This window comes from Pleurodeles waltl, chromosome 10 (genome assembly GCF_031143425.1).
Source record: "Pleurodeles waltl isolate 20211129_DDA chromosome 10, aPleWal1.hap1.20221129, whole genome shotgun sequence".
In the NCBI taxonomy this organism is placed as follows: Eukaryota; Metazoa; Chordata; class Amphibia; order Caudata; family Salamandridae; genus Pleurodeles; species Pleurodeles waltl.
This window is the reverse complement of record NC_090449.1, coordinates 328,056,322-328,079,337: the sequence shown is the minus strand read 5'-3', so window position 1 is coordinate 328,079,337 and position 23,016 is coordinate 328,056,322. Positions and strand designations below refer to the sequence as shown.

General features: G+C 48.4%; 19 non-coding genes across 19 annotated transcripts; all 19 read left to right on the top strand.

Moving 5' to 3' along the window:
• The first annotated feature begins 608 nt into the window (after nucleotides 1–608).
• TRNAV-AAC (transfer RNA valine (anticodon AAC)) lies at nucleotides 609–681 on the top strand. Its single transcript has one exon. It is a non-coding gene; the product is annotated as a tRNA-Val (tRNA).
• A 1,336-nt stretch (nucleotides 682–2,017) lies between these two features.
• Nucleotides 2,018–2,089, top strand: TRNAP-UGG (transfer RNA proline (anticodon UGG)). Its single transcript has one exon. It is a non-coding gene; the product is annotated as a tRNA-Pro (tRNA).
• Nucleotides 2,090–2,533: 444 nt separating this feature from the next.
• On the top strand, nucleotides 2,534–2,606 carry TRNAV-UAC (transfer RNA valine (anticodon UAC)). The gene has a single exon. It is a non-coding gene; the product is annotated as a tRNA-Val (tRNA).
• A 1,521-nt stretch (nucleotides 2,607–4,127) lies between these two features.
• On the top strand, nucleotides 4,128–4,200 carry TRNAV-AAC (transfer RNA valine (anticodon AAC)). The gene has a single exon. It is a non-coding gene; the product is annotated as a tRNA-Val (tRNA).
• Nucleotides 4,201–5,536: 1,336 nt separating this feature from the next.
• On the top strand, nucleotides 5,537–5,608 carry TRNAP-UGG (transfer RNA proline (anticodon UGG)). Its single transcript has one exon. It is a non-coding gene; the product is annotated as a tRNA-Pro (tRNA).
• A 444-nt stretch (nucleotides 5,609–6,052) lies between these two features.
• On the top strand, nucleotides 6,053–6,125 carry TRNAV-UAC (transfer RNA valine (anticodon UAC)). Its single transcript has one exon. It is a non-coding gene; the product is annotated as a tRNA-Val (tRNA).
• Nucleotides 6,126–7,646: 1,521 nt separating this feature from the next.
• On the top strand, nucleotides 7,647–7,719 carry TRNAV-AAC (transfer RNA valine (anticodon AAC)). Its single transcript has one exon. It is a non-coding gene; the product is annotated as a tRNA-Val (tRNA).
• Nucleotides 7,720–9,055: 1,336 nt separating this feature from the next.
• TRNAP-UGG (transfer RNA proline (anticodon UGG)) lies at nucleotides 9,056–9,127 on the top strand. The gene has a single exon. It is a non-coding gene; the product is annotated as a tRNA-Pro (tRNA).
• A 444-nt stretch (nucleotides 9,128–9,571) lies between these two features.
• Nucleotides 9,572–9,644, top strand: TRNAV-UAC (transfer RNA valine (anticodon UAC)). Its single transcript has one exon. It is a non-coding gene; the product is annotated as a tRNA-Val (tRNA).
• Nucleotides 9,645–11,165: 1,521 nt separating this feature from the next.
• On the top strand, nucleotides 11,166–11,238 carry TRNAV-AAC (transfer RNA valine (anticodon AAC)). Its single transcript has one exon. It is a non-coding gene; the product is annotated as a tRNA-Val (tRNA).
• Nucleotides 11,239–12,574: 1,336 nt separating this feature from the next.
• Nucleotides 12,575–12,646, top strand: TRNAP-UGG (transfer RNA proline (anticodon UGG)). The gene has a single exon. It is a non-coding gene; the product is annotated as a tRNA-Pro (tRNA).
• A 444-nt stretch (nucleotides 12,647–13,090) lies between these two features.
• On the top strand, nucleotides 13,091–13,163 carry TRNAV-UAC (transfer RNA valine (anticodon UAC)). The gene has a single exon. It is a non-coding gene; the product is annotated as a tRNA-Val (tRNA).
• A 1,521-nt stretch (nucleotides 13,164–14,684) lies between these two features.
• Nucleotides 14,685–14,757, top strand: TRNAV-AAC (transfer RNA valine (anticodon AAC)). The gene has a single exon. It is a non-coding gene; the product is annotated as a tRNA-Val (tRNA).
• A 1,336-nt stretch (nucleotides 14,758–16,093) lies between these two features.
• On the top strand, nucleotides 16,094–16,165 carry TRNAP-UGG (transfer RNA proline (anticodon UGG)). Its single transcript has one exon. It is a non-coding gene; the product is annotated as a tRNA-Pro (tRNA).
• A 444-nt stretch (nucleotides 16,166–16,609) lies between these two features.
• Nucleotides 16,610–16,682, top strand: TRNAV-UAC (transfer RNA valine (anticodon UAC)). The gene has a single exon. It is a non-coding gene; the product is annotated as a tRNA-Val (tRNA).
• A 1,521-nt stretch (nucleotides 16,683–18,203) lies between these two features.
• Nucleotides 18,204–18,276, top strand: TRNAV-AAC (transfer RNA valine (anticodon AAC)). The gene has a single exon. It is a non-coding gene; the product is annotated as a tRNA-Val (tRNA).
• Nucleotides 18,277–19,612: 1,336 nt separating this feature from the next.
• On the top strand, nucleotides 19,613–19,684 carry TRNAP-UGG (transfer RNA proline (anticodon UGG)). The gene has a single exon. It is a non-coding gene; the product is annotated as a tRNA-Pro (tRNA).
• A 444-nt stretch (nucleotides 19,685–20,128) lies between these two features.
• Nucleotides 20,129–20,201, top strand: TRNAV-UAC (transfer RNA valine (anticodon UAC)). The gene has a single exon. It is a non-coding gene; the product is annotated as a tRNA-Val (tRNA).
• A 1,521-nt stretch (nucleotides 20,202–21,722) lies between these two features.
• On the top strand, nucleotides 21,723–21,795 carry TRNAV-AAC (transfer RNA valine (anticodon AAC)). Its single transcript has one exon. It is a non-coding gene; the product is annotated as a tRNA-Val (tRNA).
• Nucleotides 21,796–23,016: the final 1,221 nt, after the last annotated feature.

Sequence of the window (23,016 nt, the reverse complement as noted above, 5' to 3'; positions counted from 1 at the left end):
TGTAATTATGGGCCAAAAGGTCTAAAGGATAGAGGCGTTTTATGTCATGTTCGATGACGACCATGGAAATGACTCTAGTCATATTGCAGAAGAGAGAACCATGTGCATTTTCTTGCCTTGCGATGTATTCGCCCACTCTCTGCCCTCAACCCTAGGAGCAGGGTCTGAGCAGTGGTGCTTCTGTGCCCTCGCTCGTTGGTGTCCGGGTCCAAATCCCCAACACACCCTTTTTAGCAGAAAACACACAAATTTTACTCAAAATACACAAAGCTTGAAGATTCCTCATTCCACTCAAAGCATTGTTGTGCAAAATATTTTTAGCCTCAGGAGAAAAAAAGGATCACCATGCCTTGGCTTCCTTCCTGCTTGCTTTCAGTGTGCTCTGTGTGATGCTTTCACAGGCTCTGGTTTCAGGCATTTAGGCATCAGATATTTGTCTCTACCCGCAGCTGTGACTTTTCAGTACATCTGAGTGTACGCTTGCTGGCTGACAACGCTGCAATTTTCACACTTACTCCTCGCTTTGCGAGCAACTGCTGATCAAGTATAGAGGCAATCGGGCAAACATATGAGGGGAATTTTGCTCCTTCAGTCAAGCCCTCATGCTTGTTTCTGTAGTGTAGTGGTTATCACGTTCGCCTAACACGCGAAAGGTCCCCGGTTCGAGACCGGGCAGAAACAATGGGCAGTGTCTGCTTTTGTGTTTGCTCCCTAAAAGCTTAGTCTCACTCAGGGATGGCCTTTAAAAACTTGTGACCTGTGTAAAACTTGTATTACTATTGCAGGCCGGTAAAAAGTTATCTGCATCTTTGCGTAGTCGTGCATGTGCCTGGTTTCTTATTCTGTTTTTTACTTTTTTTTTTCTTGGCCATGTTATATTGTGGGGCCTTTAAACCTGTCACCTTGATAGGAACATTGCAAGCGGCAGCATCGACAAGTGCAGACTGAGGAGTCAGACCTAAACACAGACTCAGCTGTCAGGATGGCCGAGTGGTCTAAGGCGGCAGCCTCAAGAGAGCTTGATCTTCAGTTAAGCTAAGCATCCTGGTTTGCTCATGTAGTTGTGGGTTCATATCGCACTTCTGATAGGTCTATTTTCTGCCCTTAAATCTTCCTCTGCTTGCACAGCCAGCTCCCCACAACACTATCTTTGCAAGCTGCTGTAGCATATGAAAAGAAATCCACCAACCCTCCGGCTGGGCCCTCAATCAGCATTCCATGTATTTCTGGAAGGGGCATCTCAGTCACGCCTTCTGTTAGAGCTGCACCTTATCACTGTAACTACCATGCTGGTTTCTACTTAAGCAGTTGATTCCATCGTTTGAAGTGAGGCTCTCCTGCCACTTTTGGGCAGAGAAGGCACTGCCCCTGCAACAACAACAGGCAGACAAGCTCAACCTGGGTTTCCTGGTTAGGTGGGCGGAGCAGAATGGCAATGGTCCCTCCTTGTGACTTGAAATTAACATGAAGAAGACAGAGAGGCAGCTGGGAGTAGGCAGTACCCATGCACCCCTGAACACTGTCTTGCGATTTTCACCCAATTCTGAAATGAGTCGGGAGGAAAGGAGGTGATTTTCCTATCGAAGGCCATTCTGGGAATTCAGCCACCCCGCGTCTCCCAGGTGAGTGTTTCAGGCCTGTGAGGCACTCATATAAATCTCGCCTGATCGAGCACTGAGCGAGCAATTGTGCTTGAATACAAGAGGCATGCTCCTCTGGCTCAGGCGCAAGAGATGGCAGGCCCTTCAGTGCTTCTGGTCTGGAAGTCTACGGTGCAAGGGCCCAGGTCCTGCGGAGGCGTACAACTACCAGAAAGGGTCTGCTTTTCTCATCAGCGCCACAGTTCAGCTTGCTAGCATAGGGCTTCTTGACTACCTCTTGCCTTGCTAGAGGCAAAAAAAAACCCCTTGGCACAAAACATCAATTGCTATGGCACGCTTAGAAGGAGAGTCTCCAAGTGGCCCTGCTTTTTCACAAAGACACTTCAGAAGATGTTTGAAAGGCTTTTGCAGCAGCAGGCTCGTTGGTCTAGGGGTATGATTCTCGCTTTGGGTGTGAGAGGTCCCGGGTTCAAATCCCGGACGAGCCCGTGCCTTCATAGGTTCGATCTGTTTTTAAACAGGAGTATTTCTGCTTTCCACTCTTGTAAGATGCCATGGTGGAATGCATTGCATGCTTTCTACTGGTGTCGAGGCAGTTCGGCATGATGAAGGAGTGCGGGATTTCTTTCTAACTGCTTTTTTGTGTTGGAGCAGCACTTCTCGTTGGAACATGAAATGCACAGTGCTTCTCCAAAGTAATTGCAGGGCTGGTTTTGAAATCACCTCTTGGAATGAAAGTGATCCCAGTTCCTTTCTTCCAAAGGAAGAGATCCTGTCAGAAAGGCTCAGCTTTGAGCGTCATGAATATTGTCCCTTAGTCCTTGCATTCCAGTCCAAAGCATAGCCACATAAAGAAAGCAGGTGTGTCTGTTTCCAGTGCAGTGGTTCCAGTCCAATGCATAGCCACATGAAGCAAATAAGCAGGCATGTCTGTTTCTGTAGTGTAGTGGTTATCACGTTCGCCTTACACGCGAAAGGTCCCTGGTTCGAGGCCAGGCAGAAACAGCAAGTTGCTGTGCTTTATCACATTATTTGCATTTACCACCTCACCTGACAGGTAAATTGAAATTAAAGAGGCTGTGTCTATCCCTCACCATCGTGAGGTACTACGCTCCAAGGGCATCGGTCTCAACTCACCAAGAGAAGACGATACACCTTACGGCAGTCAGTTGCTCCCTTTTTGACCTTTCCATTGAAGCCTGGGCCTACTGTGGTCAAGCCAGCCAAGGAAGGAAGGTATGAGAGCGAAAATGGCTTTCCTACCTTCACCAAGAACATACACCTTGAGCAAAGAAAGGGCCAGACTTACAAGGCCCTATCGCCACCGGCACATCATCTTTAGTGACGCCCCGGTGGCACTATGTACTGTGCCGTATTTACAAGACGCCGTTCAACCACGTTTTGTGGCTTAACACCACCTTGTAAATACGGCCCCTTCACACGCAGCCCTTTCCCTGGAAGGGGCGTGCAATGGGCGTTGCTCTGGGTGGGCCACTGCAACACCATAGCATTTTGATGCTGCTCCAGTTTTACGAGTTTTTGTAAATCTGTGGCAGCGCCAAAATCCAAGCGCCATACAATGGGTGTCGTTATAGTGGAGAAACGAGCAGAAATGTTTTCATTTCTCCTCATTTTTGCTCTTTCTATGTGTGCTGCACGAACATATCGCCACTGAAGATTTCTGTTGTGCAGGAAGGTGTGCCTTCCTGAACAAAAACAATTTCCCCCTCCACGCAGCCATCCTTGTACCATGGCGCAAGGATGGCTGCGTTGGTGCTCGGCAGCTAATTTAGAGCTGGCGCAGAGGGAAGCACAGGGGTGCGCTGTATTCTACTAAATACGGCGCTTCCCTGCATTTTGAAAATGACTGAGTGCGAGGCTGCCAAATTTGGCAGAGCGTCTCACTCAGTCATCCTCTTGTAATTATGGGCCAAAAGGTCTAAAGGATAGAGGCGTTTTATGTCATGTTCGATGACGACCATGGAAATGACTCTAGTCATATTGCAGAAGAGAGAACCATGTGCATTTTCTTGCCTTGCGATGTATTCGCCCACTCTCTGCCCTCAACCCTAGGAGCAGGGTCTGAGCAGTGGTGCTTCTGTGCCCTCGCTCGTTGGTGTCCGGGTCCAAATCCCCAACACACCCTTTTTAGCAGAAAACACACAAATTTTACTCAAAATACACAAAGCTTGAAGATTCCTCATTCCACTCAAAGCATTGTTGTGCAAAATATTTTTAGCCTCAGGAGAAAAAAAGGATCACCATGCCTTGGCTTCCTTCCTGCTTGCTTTCAGTGTGCTCTGTGTGATGCTTTCACAGGCTCTGGTTTCAGGCATTTAGGCATCAGATATTTGTCTCTACCCGCAGCTGTGACTTTTCAGTACATCTGAGTGTACGCTTGCTGGCTGACAACGCTGCAATTTTCACACTTACTCCTCGCTTTGCGAGCAACTGCTGATCAAGTATAGAGGCAATCGGGCAAACATATGAGGGGAATTTTGCTCCTTCAGTCAAGCCCTCATGCTTGTTTCTGTAGTGTAGTGGTTATCACGTTCGCCTAACACGCGAAAGGTCCCCGGTTCGAGACCGGGCAGAAACAATGGGCAGTGTCTGCTTTTGTGTTTGCTCCCTAAAAGCTTAGTCTCACTCAGGGATGGCCTTTAAAAACTTGTGACCTGTGTAAAACTTGTATTACTATTGCAGGCCGGTAAAAAGTTATCTGCATCTTTGCGTAGTCGTGCATGTGCCTGGTTTCTTATTCTGTTTTTTACTTTTTTTTTTCTTGGCCATGTTATATTGTGGGGCCTTTAAACCTGTCACCTTGATAGGAACATTGCAAGCGGCAGCATCGACAAGTGCAGACTGAGGAGTCAGACCTAAACACAGACTCAGCTGTCAGGATGGCCGAGTGGTCTAAGGCGGCAGCCTCAAGAGAGCTTGATCTTCAGTTAAGCTAAGCATCCTGGTTTGCTCATGTAGTTGTGGGTTCATATCGCACTTCTGATAGGTCTATTTTCTGCCCTTAAATCTTCCTCTGCTTGCACAGCCAGCTCCCCACAACACTATCTTTGCAAGCTGCTGTAGCATATGAAAAGAAATCCACCAACCCTCCGGCTGGGTCCTCAATCAGCATTCCATGTATTTCTGGAAGGGGCATCTCAGTCACGCCTTCTGTTAGAGCTGCACCTTATCACTGTAACTACCATGCTGGTTTCTACTTAAGCAGTTGATTCCATCGTTTGAAGTGAGGCTCTCCTGCCACTTTTGGGCAGAGAAGGCACTGCCCCTGCAACAACAACAGGCAGACAAGCTCAACCTGGGTTTCCTGGTTAGGTGGGCGGAGCAGAATGGCAATGGTCCCTCCTTGTGACTTGAAATTAACATGAAGAAGACAGAGAGGCAGCTGGGAGTAGGCAGTACCCATGCACCCCTGAACACTGTCTTGCGATTTTCACCCAATTCTGAAATGAGTCGGGAGGAAAGGAGGTGATTTTCCTATCGAAGGCCATTCTGGGAATTCAGCCACCCCGCGTCTCCCAGGTGAGTGTTTCAGGCCTGTGAGGCACTCATATAAATCTCGCCTGATCGAGCACTGAGCGAGCAATTGTGCTTGAATACAAGAGGCATGCTCCTCTGGCTCAGGCGCAAGAGATGGCAGGCCCTTCAGTGCTTCTGGTCTGGAAGTCTACGGTGCAAGGGCCCAGGTCCTGCGGAGGCGTACAACTACCAGAAAGGGTCTGCTTTTCTCATCAGCGCCACAGTTCAGCTTGCTAGCATAGGGCTTCTTGACTACCTCTTGCCTTGCTAGAGGCAAAAAAAAACCCCTTGGCACAAAACATCAATTGCTATGGCACGCTTAGAAGGAGAGTCTCCAAGTGGCCCTGCTTTTTCACAAAGACACTTCAGAAGATGTTTGAAAGGCTTTTGCAGCAGCAGGCTTGTTGGTCTAGGGGTATGATTCTCGCTTTGGGTGTGAGAGGTCCCGGGTTCAAATCCCGGACGAGCCCGTGCCTTCATAGGTTCGATCTGTTTTTAAACAGGAGTATTTCTGCTTTCCACTCTTGTAAGATGCCATGGTGGAATGCATTGCATGCTTTCTACTGGTGTCGAGGCAGTTCGGCATGATGAAGGAGTGCGGGATTTCTTTCTAACTGCTTTTTTGTGTTGGAGCAGCACTTCTCGTTGGAACATGAAATGCACAGTGCTTCTCCAAAGTAATTGCAGGGCTGGTTTTGAAATCACCTCTTGGAATGAAAGTGATCCCAGTTCCTTTCTTCCAAAGGAAGAGATCCTGTCAGAAAGGCTCAGCTTTGAGCGTCATGAATATTGTCCCTTAGTCCTTGCATTCCAGTCCAAAGCATAGCCACATAAAGAAAGCAGGTGTGTCTGTTTCCAGTGCAGTGGTTCCAGTCCAATGCATAGCCACATGAAGCAAATAAGCAGGCATGTCTGTTTCTGTAGTGTAGTGGTTATCACGTTCGCCTTACACGCGAAAGGTCCCTGGTTCGAGGCCAGGCAGAAACAGCAAGTTGCTGTGTTTTATCACATTATTTGCATTTACCACCTCACCTGACAGGTAAATTGAAATTAAAGAGGCTGTGTCTATCCCTCACCATCGTGAGGTACTACGCTCCAAGGGCATCGGTCTCAACTCACCAAGAGAAGACGATACACCTTACGGCAGTCAGTTGCTCCCTTTTTGACCTTTCCATTGAAGCCTGGGCCTACTGTGGTCAAGCCAGCCAAGGAAGGAAGGTATGAGAGCGAAAATGGCTTTCCTACCTTCACCAAGAACATACACCTTGAGCAAAGAAAGGGCCAGACTTACAAGGCCCTATCGCCACCGGCACATCATCTTTAGTGACGCCCCGGTGGCACTATGTACTGTGCCGTATTTACAAGACGCCGTTCAACCACGTTTTGTGGCTTAACACCACCTTGTAAATACGGCCCCTTCACACGCAGCCCTTTCCCTGGAAGGGGCGTGCAATGGGCGTTGCTCTGGGTGGGCCACTGCAACACCATAGCATTTTGATGCTGCTCCAGTTTTACGAGTTTTTGTAAATCTGTGGCAGCGCCAAAATCCAAGCGCCATACAATGGGTGTCGTTATAGTGGAGAAACGAGCAGAAATGTTTTCATTTCTCCTCATTTTTGCTCTTTCTATGTGTGCTGCACGAACATATCGCCACTGAAGATTTCTGTTGTGCAGGAAGGTGTGCCTTCCTGAACAAAAACAATTTCCCCCTCCACGCAGCCATCCTTGTACCATGGCGCAAGGATGGCTGCGTTGGTGCTCGGCAGCTAATTTAGAGCTGGCGCAGAGGGAAGCACAGGGGTGCGCTGTATTCTACTAAATACGGCGCTTCCCTGCATTTTGAAAATGACTGAGTGCGAGGCTGCCAAATTTGGCAGAGCGTCTCACTCAGTCATCCTCTTGTAATTATGGGCCAAAAGGTCTAAAGGATAGAGGCGTTTTATGTCATGTTCGATGACGACCATGGAAATGACTCTAGTCATATTGCAGAAGAGAGAACCATGTGCATTTTCTTGCCTTGCGATGTATTCGCCCACTCTCTGCCCTCAACCCTAGGAGCAGGGTCTGAGCAGTGGTGCTTCTGTGCCCTCGCTCGTTGGTGTCCGGGTCCAAATCCCCAACACACCCTTTTTAGCAGAAAACACACAAATTTTACTCAAAATACACAAAGCTTGAAGATTCCTCATTCCACTCAAAGCATTGTTGTGCAAAATATTTTTAGCCTCAGGAGAAAAAAAGGATCACCATGCCTTGGCTTCCTTCCTGCTTGCTTTCAGTGTGCTCTGTGTGATGCTTTCACAGGCTCTGGTTTCAGGCATTTAGGCATCAGATATTTGTCTCTACCCGCAGCTGTGACTTTTCAGTACATCTGAGTGTACGCTTGCTGGCTGACAACGCTGCAATTTTCACACTTACTCCTCGCTTTGCGAGCAACTGCTGATCAAGTATAGAGGCAATCGGGCAAACATATGAGGGGAATTTTGCTCCTTCAGTCAAGCCCTCATGCTTGTTTCTGTAGTGTAGTGGTTATCACGTTCGCCTAACACGCGAAAGGTCCCCGGTTCGAGACCGGGCAGAAACAATGGGCAGTGTCTGCTTTTGTGTTTGCTCCCTAAAAGCTTAGTCTCACTCAGGGATGGCCTTTAAAAACTTGTGACCTGTGTAAAACTTGTATTACTATTGCAGGCCTGTAAAAAGTTATCTGCATCTTTGCGTAGTCGTGCATGTGCCTGGTTTCTTATTCTGTTTTTTACTTTTTTTTTTCTTGGCCATGTTATATTGTGGGGCCTTTAAACCTGTCACCTTGATAGGAACATTGCAAGCGGCAGCATCGACAAGTGCAGACTGAGGAGTCAGACCTAAACACAGACTCAGCTGTCAGGATGGCCGAGTGGTCTAAGGCGGCAGCCTCAAGAGAGCTTGATCTTCAGTTAAGCTAAGCATCCTGGTTTGCTCATGTAGTTGTGGGTTCATATCGCACTTCTGATAGGTCTATTTTCTGCCCTTAAATCTTCCTCTGCTTGCACAGCCAGCTCCCCACAACACTATCTTTGCAAGCTGCTGTAGCATATGAAAAGAAATCCACCAACCCTCCGGCTGGGCCCTCAATCAGCATTCCATGTATTTCTGGAAGGGGCATCTCAGTCACGCCTTCTGTTAGAGCTGCACCTTATCACTGTAACTACCATGCTGGTTTCTACTTAAGCAGTTGATTCCATCGTTTGAAGTGAGGCTCTCCTGCCACTTTTGGGCAGAGAAGGCACTGCCCCTGCAACAACAACAGGCAGACAAGCTCAACCTGGGTTTCCTGGTTAGGTGGGCGGAGCAGAATGGCAATGGTCCCTCCTTGTGACTTGAAATTAACATGAAGAAGACAGAGAGGCAGCTGGGAGTAGGCAGTACCCATGCACCCCTGAACACTGTCTTGCGATTTTCACCCAATTCTGAAATGAGTCGGGAGGAAAGGAGGTGATTTTCCTATCGAAGGCCATTCTGGGAATTCAGCCACCCCGCGTCTCCCAGGTGAGTGTTTCAGGCCTGTGAGGCACTCATATAAATCTCGCCTGATCGAGCACTGAGCGAGCAATTGTGCTTGAATACAAGAGGCATGCTCCTCTGGCTCAGGCGCAAGAGATGGCAGGCCCTTCAGTGCTTCTGGTCTGGAAGTCTACGGTGCAAGGGCCCAGGTCCTGCGGAGGCGTACAACTGCCAGAAAGGGTCTGCTTTTCTCATCAGCGCCACAGTTCAGCTTGCTAGCATAGGGCTTCTTGACTACCTCTTGCCTTGCTAGAGGCAAAAAAAAAACCCTTGGCACAAAACATCAATTGCTATGGCACGCTTAGAAGGAGAGTCTCCAAGTGGCCCTGCTTTTTCACAAAGACACTTCAGAAGATGTTTGAAAGGCTTTTGCAGCAGCAGGCTCGTTGGTCTAGGGGTATGATTCTCGCTTTGGGTGTGAGAGGTCCCGGGTTCAAATCCCGGACGAGCCCGTGCCTTCATAGGTTCGATCTGTTTTTAAACAGGAGTATTTCTGCTTTCCACTCTTGTAAGATGCCATGGTAGAATGCATTGCATGCTTTCTACTGGTGTCGAGGCAGTTCGGCATGATGAAGGAGTGCGGGATTTCTTTCTAACTGCTTTTTTGTGTTGGAGCAGCACTTCTCGTTGGAACATGAAATGCACAGTGCTTCTCCAAGGTAATTGCAGGGCTGGTTTTGAAATCACCTCTTGGAATGAAAGTGATCCCAGTTCCTTTCTTCCAAAGGAAGAGATCCTGTCAGAAAGGCTCAGCTTTGAGCGTCATGAATATTGTCCCTTAGTCCTTGCATTCCAGTCCAAAGCATAGCCACATAAAGAAAGCAGGTGTGTCTGTTTCCAGTGCAGTGGTTCCAGTCCAATGCATAGCCACATGAAGCAAATAAGCAGGCATGTCTGTTTCTGTAGTGTAGTGGTTATCACGTTCGCCTTACACGCGAAAGGTCCCTGGTTCGAGGCCAGGCAGAAACAGCAAGTTGCTGTGCTTTATCACATTATTTGCATTTACCACCTCACCTGACAGGTAAATTGAAATTAAAGAGGCTGTGTCTATCCCTCACCATCGTGAGGTACTACGCTCCAAGGGCATCGGTCTCAACTCACCAAGAGAAGACGATACACCTTACGGCAGTCAGTTGCTCCCTTTTTGACCTTTCCATTGAAGCCTGGGCCTACTGTGGTCAAGCCAGCCAAGGAAGGAAGGTATGAGAGCGAAAATGGCTTTCCTACCTTCACCAAGAACATACACCTTGAGCAAAGAAAGGGCCAGACTTACAAGGCCCTATCGCCACCGGCACATCATCTTTAGTGACGCCCCGGTGGCACTATGTACTGTGCCGTATTTACAAGACGCCGTTCAACCACGTTTTGTGGCTTAACACCACCTTGTAAATACGGCCCCTTCACACGCAGCCCTTTCCCTGGAAGGGGCGTGCAATGGGCGTTGCTCTGGGTGGGCCACTGCAACACCATAGCATTTTGATGCTGCTCCAGTTTTACGAGTTTTTGTAAATCTGTGGCAGCGCCAAAATCCAAGCGCCATACAATGGGTGTCGTTATAGTGGAGAAACGAGCAGAAATGTTTTCATTTCTCCTCATTTTTGCTCTTTCTATGTGTGCTGCACGAACATATCGCCACTGAAGATTTCTGTTGTGCAGGAAGGTGTGCCTTCCTGAACAAAAACAATTTCCCCCTCCACGCAGCCATCCTTGTACCATGGCGCAAGGATGGCTGCGTTGGTGCTCGGCAGCTAATTTAGAGCTGGCGCAGAGGGAAGCACAGGGGTGCGCTGTATTCTACTAAATACGGCGCTTCCCTGCATTTTGAAAATGACTGAGTGCGAGGCTGCCAAATTTGGCAGAGCGTCTCACTCAGTCATCCTCTTGTAATTATGGGCCAAAAGGTCTAAAGGATAGAGGCGTTTTATGTCATGTTCGATGACGACCATGGAAATGACTCTAGTCATATTGCAGAAGAGAGAACCATGTGCATTTTCTTGCCTTGCGATGTATTCGCCCACTCTCTGCCCTCAACCCTAGGAGCAGGGTCTGAGCAGTGGTGCTTCTGTGCCCTCGCTCGTTGGTGTCCGGGTCCAAATCCCCAACACACCCTTTTTAGCAGAAAACACACAAATTTTACTCAAAATACACAAAGCTTGAAGATTCCTCATTCCACTCAAAGCATTGTTGTGCAAAATATTTTTAGCCTCAGGAGAAAAAAAGGATCACCATGCCTTGGCTTCCTTCCTGCTTGCTTTCAGTGTGCTCTGTGTGATGCTTTCACAGGCTCTGGTTTCAGGCATTTAGGCATCAGATATTTGTCTCTACCCGCAGCTGTGACTTTTCAGTACATCTGAGTGTACGCTTGCTGGCTGACAACGCTGCAATTTTCACACTTACTCCTCGCTTTGCGAGCAACTGCTGATCAAGTATAGAGGCAATCGGGCAAACATATGAGGGGAATTTTGCTCCTTCAGTCAAGCCCTCATGCTTGTTTCTGTAGTGTAGTGGTTATCACGTTCGCCTAACACGCGAAAGGTCCCCGGTTCGAGACCGGGCAGAAACAATGGGCAGTGTCTGCTTTTGTGTTTGCTCCCTAAAAGCTTAGTCTCACTCAGGGATGGCCTTTAAAAACTTGTGACCTGTGTAAAACTTGTATTACTATTGCAGGCCGGTAAAAAGTTATCTGCATCTTTGCGTAGTCGTGCATGTGCCTGGTTTCTTATTCTGTTTTTTACTTTTTTTTTTCTTGGCCATGTTATATTGTGGGGCCTTTAAACCTGTCACCTTGATAGGAACATTGCAAGCGGCAGCATCGACAAGTGCAGACTGAGGAGTCAGACCTAAACACAGACTCAGCTGTCAGGATGGCCGAGTGGTCTAAGGCGGCAGCCTCAAGAGAGCTTGATCTTCAGTTAAGCTAAGCATCCTGGTTTGCTCATGTAGTTGTGGGTTCATATCGCACTTCTGATAGGTCTATTTTCTGCCCTTAAATCTTCCTCTGCTTGCACAGCCAGCTCCCCACAACACTATCTTTGCAAGCTGCTGTAGCATATGAAAAGAAATCCACCAACCCTCCGGCTGGGTCCTCAATCAGCATTCCATGTATTTCTGGAAGGGGCATCTCAGTCACGCCTTCTGTTAGAGCTGCACCTTATCACTGTAACTACCATGCTGGTTTCTACTTAAGCAGTTGATTCCATCGTTTGAAGTGAGGCTCTCCTGCCACTTTTGGGCAGAGAAGGCACTGCCCCTGCAACAACAACAGGCAGACAAGCTCAACCTGGGTTTCCTGGTTAGGTGGGCGGAGCAGAATGGCAATGGTCCCTCCTTGTGACTTGAAATTAACATGAAGAAGACAGAGAGGCAGCTGGGAGTAGGCAGTACCCATGCACCCCTGAACACTGTCTTGCGATTTTCACCCAATTCTGAAATGAGTCGGGAGGAAAGGAGGTGATTTTCCTATCGAAGGCCATTCTGGGAATTCAGCCACCCCGCGTCTCCCAGGTGAGTGTTTCAGGCCTGTGAGGCACTCATATAAATCTCGCCTGATCGAGCACTGAGCGAGCAATTGTGCTTGAATACAAGAGGCATGCTCCTCTGGCTCAGGCGCAAGAGATGGCAGGCCCTTCAGTGCTTCTGGTCTGGAAGTCTACGGTGCAAGGGCCCAGGTCCTGCGGAGGCGTACAACTACCAGAAAGGGTCTGCTTTTCTCATCAGCGCCACAGTTCAGCTTGCTAGCATAGGGCTTCTTGACTACCTCTTGCCTTGCTAGAGGCAAAAAAAAAACCCTTGGCACAAAACATCAATTGCTATGGCACGCTTAGAAGGAGAGTCTCCAAGTGGCCCTGCTTTTTCACAAAGACACTTCAGAAGATGTTTGAAAGGCTTTTGCAGCAGCAGGCTCGTTGGTCTAGGGGTATGATTCTCGCTTTGGGTGTGAGAGGTCCCGGGTTCAAATCCCGGACGAGCCCGTGCCTTCATAGGTTCGATCTGTTTTTAAACAGGAGTATTTCTGCTTTCCACTCTTGTAAGATGCCATGGTGGAATGCATTGCATGCTTTCTACTGGTGTCGAGGCAGTTCGGCATGATGAAGGAGTGCGGGATTTCTTTCTAACTGCTTTTTTGTGTTGGAGCAGCACTTCTCGTTGGAACATGAAATGCACAGTGCTTCTCCAAAGTAATTGCAGGGCTGGTTTTGAAATCACCTCTTGGAATGAAAGTGATCCCAGTTCCTTTCTTCCAAAGGAAGAGATCCTGTCAGAAAGGCTCAGCTTTGAGCGTCATGAATATTGTCCCTTAGTCCTTGCATTCCAGTCCAAAGCATAGCCACATAAAGAAAGCAGGTGTGTCTGTTTCCAGTGCAGTGGTTCCAGTCCAATGCATAGCCACATGAAGCAAATAAGCAGGCATGTCTGTTTCTGTAGTGTAGTGGTTATCACGTTCGCCTTACACGCGAAAGGTCCCTGGTTCGAGGCCAGGCAGAAACAGCAAGTTGCTGTGCTTTATCACATTATTTGCATTTACCACCTCACCTGACAGGTAAATTGAAATTAAAGAGGCTGTGTCTATCCCTCACCATCGTGAGGTACTACGCTCCAAGGGCATCGGTCTCAACTCACCAAGAGAAGACGATACACCTTACGGCAGTCAGTTGCTCCCTTTTTGACCTTTCCATTGAAGCCTGGGCCTACTGTGGTCAAGCCAGCCAAGGAAGGAAGGTATGAGAGCGAAAATGGCTTTCCTACCTTCACCAAGAACATACACCTTGAGCAAAGAAAGGGCCAGACTTACAAGGCCCTATCGCCACCGGCACATCATCTTTAGTGACGCCCCGGTGGCACTATGTACTGTGCCGTATTTACAAGACGCCGTTCAACCACGTTTTGTGGCTTAACACCACCTTGTAAATACGGCCCCTTCACACGCAGCCCTTTCCCTGGAAGGGGCGTGCAATGGGCGTTGCTCTGGGTGGGCCACTGCAACACCATAGCATTTTGATGCTGCTCCAGTTTTACGAGTTTTTGTAAATCTGTGGCAGCGCCAAAATCCAAGCGCCATACAATGGGTGTCGTTATAGTGGAGAAACGAGCAGAAATGTTTTCATTTCTCCTCATTTTTGCTCTTTCTATGTGTGCTGCACGAACATATCGCCACTGAAGATTTCTGTTGTGCAGGAAGGTGTGCCTTCCTGAACAAAAACAATTTCCCCCTCCACGCAGCCATCCTTGTACCATGGCGCAAGGATGGCTGCGTTGGTGCTCGGCAGCTAATTTAGAGCTGGCGCAGAGGGAAGCACAGGGGTGCGCTGTATTCTACTAAATACGGCGCTTCCCTGCATTTTGAAAATGACTGAGTGCGAGGCTGCCAAATTTGGCAGAGCGTCTCACTCAGTCATCCTCTTGTAATTATGGGCCAAAAGGTCTAAAGGATAGAGGCGTTTTATGTCATGTTCGATGACGACCATGGAAATGACTCTAGTCATATTGCAGAAGAGAGAACCATGTGCATTTTCTTGCCTTGCGATGTATTCGCCCACTCTCTGCCCTCAACCCTAGGAGCAGGGTCTGAGCAGTGGTGCTTCTGTGCCCTCGCTCGTTGGTGTCCGGGTCCAAATCCCCAACACACCCTTTTTAGCAGAAAACACACAAATTTTACTCAAAATACACAAAGCTTGAAGATTCCTCATTCCACTCAAAGCATTGTTGTGCAAAATATTTTTAGCCTCAGGAGAAAAAAAGGATCACCATGCCTTGGCTTCCTTCCTGCTTGCTTTCAGTGTGCTCTGTGTGATGCTTTCACAGGCTCTGGTTTCAGGCATTTAGGCATCAGATATTTGTCTCTACCCGCAGCTGTGACTTTTCAGTACATCTGAGTGTACGCTTGCTGGCTGACAACGCTGCAATTTTCACACTTACTCCTCGCTTTGCGAGCAACTGCTGATCAAGTATAGAGGCAATCGGGCAAACATATGAGGGGAATTTTGCTCCTTCAGTCAAGCCCTCATGCTTGTTTCTGTAGTGTAGTGGTTATCACGTTCGCCTAACACGCGAAAGGTCCCAGGTTCGAGACCGGGCAGAAACAATGGGCAGTGTCTGCTTTTGTGTTTGCTCCCTAAAAGCTTAGTCTCACTCAGGGATGGCCTTTAAAAACTTGTGACCTGTGTAAAACTTGTATTACTATTGCAGGCCGGTAAAAAGTTATCTGCATCTTTGCGTAGTCGTGCATGTGCCTGGTTTCTTATTCTGTTTTTTACTTTTTTTTTTCTTGGCCATGTTATATTGTGGGGCCTTTAAACCTGTCACCTTGATAGGAACATTGCAAGCGGCAGCATCGACAAGTGCAGACTGAGGAGTCAGACCTAAACACAGACTCAGCTGTCAGGATGGCCGAGTGGTCTAAGGCGGCAGCCTCAAGAGAGCTTGATCTTCAGTTAAGCTAAGCATCCTGGTTTGCTCATGTAGTTGTGGGTTCATATCGCACTTCTGATAGGTCTATTTTCTGCCCTTAAATCTTCCTCTGCTTGCACAGCCAGCTCCCCACAACACTATCTTTGCAAGCTGCTGTAGCATATGAAAAGAAATCCACCAACCCTCCGGCTGGGCCCTCAATCAGCATTCCATGTATTTCTGGAAGGGGCATCTCAGTCACGCCTTCTGTTAGAGCTGCACCTTATCACTGTAACTACCATGCTGGTTTCTACTTAAGCAGTTGATTCCATCGTTTGAAGTGAGGCTCTCCTGCCACTTTTGGGCAGAGAAGGCACTGCCCCTGCAACAACAACAGGCAGACAAGCTCAACCTGGGTTTCCTGGTTAGGTGGGCGGAGCAGAATGGCAATGGTCCCTCCTTGTGACTTGAAATTAACATGAAGAAGACAGAGAGGCAGCTGGGAGTAGGCAGTACCCATGCACCCCTGAACACTGTCTTGCGATTTTCACCCAATTCTGAAATGAGTCGGGAGGAAAGGAGGTGATTTTCCTATCGAAGGCCATTCTGGGAATTCAGCCACCCCGCGTCTCCCAGGTGAGTGTTTCAGGCCTGTGAGGCACTCATATAAATCTCGCCTGATCGAGCACTGAGCGAGCAATTGTGCTTGAATACAAGAGGCATGCTCCTCTGGCTCAGGCGCAAGAGATGGCAGGCCCTTCAGTGCTTCTGGTCTGGAAGTCTACGGTGCAAGGGCCCAGGTCCTGCGGAGGCGTACAACTGCCAGAAAGGGTCTGCTTTTCTCATCAGCGCCACAGTTCAGCTTGCTAGCATAGGGCTTCTTGACTACCTCTTGCCTTGCTAGAGGCAAAAAAAAACCCCTTGGCACAAAACATCAATTGCTATGGCACGCTTAGAAGGAGAGTCTCCAAGTGGCCCTGCTTTTTCACAAAGACACTTCAGAAGATGTTTGAAAGGCTTTTGCAGCAGCAGGCTCGTTGGTCTAGGGGTATGATTCTCGCTTTGGGTGTGAGAGGTCCCGGGTTCAAATCCCGGACGAACCCGTGCCTTCATAGGTTCGATCTGTTTTTAAACAGGAGTATTTCTGCTTTCCACTCTTGTAAGATGCCATGGTGGAATGCATTGCATGCTTTCTACTGGTGTCGAGGCAGTTCGGCATGATGAAGGAGTGCGGGATTTCTTTCTAACTGCTTTTTTGTGTTGGAGCAGCACTTCTCGTTGGAACATGAAATGCACAGTGCTTCTCCAAAGTAATTGCAGGGCTGGTTTTGAAATCACCTCTTGGAATGAAAGTGATCCCAGTTCCTTTCTTCCAAAGGAAGAGATCCTGTCAGAAAGGCTCAGCTTTGAGCGTCATGAATATTGTCCCTTAGTCCTTGCATTCCAGTCCAAAGCATAGCCACATAAAGAAAGCAGGTGTGTCTGTTTCCAGTGCAGTGGTTCCAGTCCAATGCATAGCCACATGAAGCAAATAAGCAGGCATGTCTGTTTCTGTAGTGTAGTGGTTATCACGTTCGCCTTACACGCGAAAGGTCCCTGGTTCGAGGCCAGGCAGAAACAGCAAGTTGCTGTGCTTTATCACATTATTTGCATTTACCACCTCACCTGACAGGTAAATTGAAATTAAAGAGGCTGTGTCTATCCCTCACCATCGTGAGGTACTACGCTCCAAGGGCATCGGTCTCAACTCACCAAGAGAAGACGATACACCTTACGGCAGTCAGTTGCTCCCTTTTTGACCTTTCCATTGAAGCCTGGGCCTACTGTGGTCAAGCCAGCCAAGGAAGGAAGGTATGAGAGCGAAAATGGCTTTCCTACCTTCACCAAGAACATACACCTTGAGCAAAGAAAGGGCCAGACTTACAAGGCCCTATCGCCACCGGCACATCATCTTTAGTGACGCCCCGGTGGCACTATGTACTGTGCCGTATTTACAAGACGCCGTTCAACCACGTTTTGTGGCTTAACACCACCTTGTAAATACGGCCCCTTCACACGCAGCCCTTTCCCTGGAAGGGGCGTGCAATGGGCGTTGCTCTGGGTGGGCCACTGCAACACCATAGCATTTTGATGCTGCTCCAGTTTTACGAGTTTTTGTAAATCTGTGGCAGCGCCAAAATCCAAGCGCCATACAATGGGTGTCGTTATAGTGGAGAAACGAGCAGAAATGTTTTCATTTCTCCTAATTTTTGCTCTTTCTATGTGTGCTGCACGAACATATCGCCACTGAAGATTTCTGTTGTGCAGGAAGGTGTGCCTTCCTGAACAAAAACAATTTCCCCCTCCACGCAGCCATCCTTGTACCATGGCGCAAGGATGGCTGCGTTGGTGCTCGGCAGCTAATTTAGAGCTGGCGCAGAGGGAAGCACAGGGGTGCGCTGTATTCTACTAAATACGGCGCTTCCCTGCATTTTGAAAATGACTGAGTGCGAGGCTGCCAAATTTGGCAGAGCGTCTCACTCAGTCATCCTCTTGTAATTATGGGCCAAAAGGTCTAAAGGATAGAGGCGTTTTATGTCATGTTCGATGACGACCATGGAAATGACTCTAGTCATATTGCAGAAGAGAGAACCATGTGCATTTTCTTGCCTTGCGATGTATTCGCCCACTCTCTGCCCTCAACCCTAGGAGCAGGGTCTGAGCAGTGGTGCTTCTGTGCCCTCGCTCGTTGGTGTCCGGGTCCAAATCCCCAACACACCCTTTTTAGCAGAAAACACACAAATTTTACTCAAAATACACAAAGCTTGAAGATTCCTCATTCCACTCAAAGCATTGTTGTGCAAAATATTTTTAGCCTCAGGAGAAAAAAAGGATCACCATGCCTTGGCTTCCTTCCTGCTTGCTTTCAGTGTGCTCTGTGTGATGCTTTCACAGGCTCTGGTTTCAGGCATTTAGGCATCAGATAGTTGTCTCTACCCGCAGCTGTGACTTTTCAGTACATCTGAGTGTACGCTTGCTGGCTGACAACGCTGCAATTTTCACACTTACTCCTCGCTTTGCGAGCAACTGCTGATCAAGTATAGAGGCAATCGGGCAAACATATGAGGGGAATTTTGCTCCTTCAGTCAAGCCCTCTTGCTTGTTTCTGTAGTGTAGTGGTTATCACGTTCGCCTAACACGCGAAAGGTCCCCGGTTCGAGACCGGGCAGAAACAATGGGCAGTGTCTGCTTTTGTGTTTGCTCCCTAAAAGCTTAGTCTCACTCAGGGATGGCCTTTAAAAACTTGTGACCTGTGTAAAACTTGTATTACTATTGCAGGCCGGTAAAAAGTTATCTGCATCTTTGCGTAGTCGTGCATGTGCCTGGTTTCTTATTCTGTTTTTTACTTTTTTTTTTCTTGGCCATGTTATATTGTGGGGCCTTTAAACCTGTCACCTTGATAGGAACATTGCAAGCGGCAGCATCGACAAGTGCAGACTGAGGAGTCAGACCTAAACACAGACTCAGCTGTCAGGATGGCCGAGTGGTCTAAGGCGGCAGCCTCAAGAGAGCTTGATCTTCAGTTAAGCTAAGCATCCTGGTTTGCTCATGTAGTTGTGGGTTCATATCGCACTTCTGATAGGTCTATTTTCTGCCCTTAAATCTTCCTCTGCTTGCACAGCCAGCTCCCCACAACACTATCTTTGCAAGCTGCTGTAGCATATGAAAAGAAATCCACCAACCCTCCGGCTGGGCCCTCAATCAGCATTCCATGTATTTCTGGAAGGGGCATCTCAGTCACGCCTTCTGTTAGAGCTGCACCTTATCACTGTAACTACCATGCTGGTTTCTACTTAAGCAGTTGATTCCATCGTTTGAAGTGAGGCTCTCCTGCCACTTTTGGGCAGAGAAGGCACTGCCCCTGCAACAACAACAGGCAGACAAGCTCAACCTGGGTTTCCTGGTTAGGTGGGCGGAGCAGAATGGCAATGGTCCCTCCTTGTGACTTGAAATTAACATGAAGAAGACAGAGAGGCAGCTGGGAGTAGGCAGTACCCATGCACCCCTGAACACTGTCTTGCGATTTTCACCCAATTCTGAAATGAGTCGGGAGGAAAGGAGGTGATTTTCCTATCGAAGGCCATTCTGGGAATTCAGCCACCCCGCGTCTCCCAGGTGAGTGTTTCAGGCCTGTGAGGCACTCATATAAATCTCGCCTGATCGAGCACTGAGCGAGCAATTGTGCTTGAATACAAGAGGCATGCTCCTCTGGCTCAGGCGCAAGAGATGGCAGGCCCTTCAGTGCTTCTGGTCTGGAAGTCTACGGTGCAAGGGCCCAGGTCCTGCGGAGGCGTACAACTACCAGAAAGGGTCTGCTTTTCTCATCAGCGCCACAGTTCAGCTTGCTAGCATAGGGCTTCTTGACTACCTCTTGCCTTGCTAGAGGCAAAAAAAAAACCCTTGGCACAAAACATCAATTGCTATGGCACGCTTAGAAGGAGAGTCTCCAAGTGGCCCTGCTTTTTCACAAAGACACTTCAGAAGATGTTTGAAAGGCTTTTGCAGCAGCAGGCTCGTTGGTCTAGGGGTATGATTCTCGCTTTGGGTGTGAGAGGTCCCGGGTTCAAATCCCGGACGAGCCCGTGCCTTCATAGGTTCGATCTGTTTTTAAACAGGAGTATTTCTGCTTTCCACTCTTGTAAGATGCCATGGTGGAATGCATTGCATGCTTTCTACTGGTGTCGAGGCAGTTCGGCATGATGAAGGAGTGCGGATTTTCTTTCTAACTGCTTTTTTGTGTTGGAGCAGCACTTCTCGTTGGAACATGAAATGCACAGTGCTTCTCCAAAGTAATTGCAGGGCTGGTTTTGAAATCACCTCTTGGAATGAAAGTGATCCCAGTTCCTTTCTTCCAAAGGAAGAGATCCTGTCAGAAAGGCTCAGCTTTGAGCGTCATGAATATTGTCCCTTAGTCCTTGCATTCCAGTCCAAAGCATAGCCACATAAAGAAAGCAGGTGTGTCTGTTTCCAGTGCAGTGGTTCCAGTCCAATGCATAGCCACATGAAGCAAATAAGCAGGCATGTCTGTTTCTGTAGTGTAGTGGTTATCACGTTCGCCTTACACGCGAAAGGTCCCTGGTTCGAGGCCAGGCAGAAACAGCAAGTTGCTGTGCTTTATCACATTATTTGCATTTACCACCTCACCTGACAGGTAAATTGAAATTAAAGAGGCTGTGTCTATCCCTCACCATCGTGAGGTACTACGCTCCAAGGGCATCGGTCTCAACTCACCAAGAGAAGACGATACACCTTACGGCAGTCAGTTGCTCCCTTTTTGACCTTTCCATTGAAGCCTGGGCCTACTGTGGTCAAGCCAGCCAAGGAAGGAAGGTATGAGAGCGAAAATGGCTTTCCTACCTTCACCAAGAACATACACCTTGAGCAAAGAAAGGGCCAGACTTACAAGGCCCTATCGCCACCGGCACATCATCTTTAGTGACGCCCCGGTGGCACTATGTACTGTGCCGTATTTACAAGACGCCGTTCAACCACGTTTTGTGGCTTAACACCACCTTGTAAATACGGCCCCTTCACACGCAGCCCTTTCCCTGGAAGGGGCGTGCAATGGGCGTTGCTCTGGGTGGGCCACTGCAACACCATAGCATTTTGATGCTGCTCCAGTTTTACGAGTTTTTGTAAATCTGTGGCAGCGCCAAAATCCAAGCGCCATACAATGGGTGTCGTTATAGTGGAGAAACGAGCAGAAATGTTTTCATTTCTCCTCATTTTTGCTCTTTCTATGTGTGCTGCACGAACATATCGCCACTGAAGATTTCTGTTGTGCAGGAAGGTGTGCCTTCCTGAACAAAAACAATTTCCCCCTCCACGCAGCCATCCTTGTACCATGGCGCAAGGATGGCTGCGTTGGTGCTCGGCAGCTAATTTAGAGCTGGCGCAGAGGGAAGCACAGGGGTGCGCTGTATTCTACTAAATACGGCGCTTCCCTGCATTTTGAAAATGACTGAGTGCGAGGCTGCCAAATTTGGCAGAGCGTCTCACTCAGTCATCCTCTTGTAATTATGGGCCAAAAGGTCTAAAGGATAGAGGCGTTTTATGTCATGTTCGATGACGACCATGGAAATGACTCTAGTCATATTGCAGAAGAGAGAACCATGTGCATTTTCTTGCCTTGCGATGTATTCGCCCACTCTCTGCCCTCAACCCTAGGAGCAGGGTCTGAGCAGTGGTGCTTCTGTGCCCTCGCTCGTTGGTGTCCGGGTCCAAATCCCCAACACACCCTTTTTAGCAGAAAACACACAAATTTTACTCAAAATACACAAAGCTTGAAGATTCCTCATTCCACTCAAAGCATTGTTGTGCAAAATATTTTTAGCCTCAGGAGAAAAAAAGGATCACCATGCCTTGGCTTCCTTCCTGCTTGCTTTCAGTGTGCTCTGTGTGATGCTTTCACAGGCTCTGGTTTCAGGCATTTAGGCATCAGATATTTGTCTCTACCCGCAGCTGTGACTTTTCAGTACATCTGAGTGTACGCTTGCTGGCTGACAACGCTGCAATTTTCACACTTACTCCTCGCTTTGCGAGCAACTGCTGATCAAGTATAGAGGCAATCGGGCAAACATATGAGGGGAATTTTGCTCCTTCAGTCAAGCCCTCATGCTTGTTTCTGTAGTGTAGTGGTTATCACGTTCGCCTAACACGCGAAAGGTCCCCGGTTCGAGACCGGGCAGAAACAATGGGCAGTGTCTGCTTTTGTGTTTGCTCCCTAAAAGCTTAGTCTCACTCAGGGATGGCCTTTAAAAACTTGTGACCTGTGTAAAACTTGTATTACTATTGCAGGCCGGTAAAAAGTTATCTGCATCTTTGCGTAGTCGTGCATGTGCCTGGTTTCTTATTCTGTTTTTTACTTTTTTTTTTCTTGGCCATGTTATATTGTGGGGCCTTTAAACCTGTCACCTTGATAGGAACATTGCAAGCGGCAGCATCGACAAGTGCAGACTGAGGAGTCAGACCTAAACACAGACTCAGCTGTCAGGATGGCCGAGTGGTCTAAGGCGGCAGCCTCAAGAGAGCTTGATCTTCAGTTAAGCTAAGCATCCTGGTTTGCTCATGTAGTTGTGGGTTCATATCGCACTTCTGATAGGTCTATTTTCTGCCCTTAAATCTTCCTCTGCTTGCACAGCCAGCTCCCCACAACACTATCTTTGCAAGCTGCTGTAGCATATGAAAAGAAATCCACCAACCCTCCGGCTGGGCCCTCAATCAGCATTCCATGTATTTCTGGAAGGGGCATCTCAGTCACGCCTTCTGTTAGAGCTGCACCTTATCACTGTAACTACCATGCTGGTTTCTACTTAAGCAGTTGATTCCATCGTTTGAAGTGAGGCTCTCCTGCCACTTTTGGGCAGAGAAGGCACTGCCCCTGCAACAACAACAGGCAGACAAGCTCAACCTGGGTTTCCTGGTTAGGTGGGCAGAGCAGAATGGCAATGGTCCCTCCTTGTGACTTGAAATTAACATGAAGAAGACAGAGAGGCAGCTGGGAGTAGGCAGTACCCATGCACCCCTGAACACTGTCTTGCGATTTTCACCCAATTCTGAAATGAGTCGGGAGGAAAGGAGGTGATTTTCCTATCGAAGGCCATTCTGGGAATTCAGCCACCCCGCGTCTCCCAGGTGAGTGTTTCAGGCCTGTGAGGCACTCATATAAATCTCGCCTAATCGAGCACTGAGCGAGCAATTGTGCTTGAATACAAGAGGCATGCTCCTCTGGCTCAGGCGCAAGAGATGGCAGGCCCTTCAGTGCTTCTGGTCTGGAAGTCTACGGTGCAAGGGCCCAGGTCCTGCGGAGGCGTACAACTACCAGAAAGGGTCTGCTTTTCTCATCAGCGCCACAGTTCAGCTTGCTAGCATAGGGCTTCTTGACTACCTCTTGCCTTGCTAGAGGCAAAAAAAA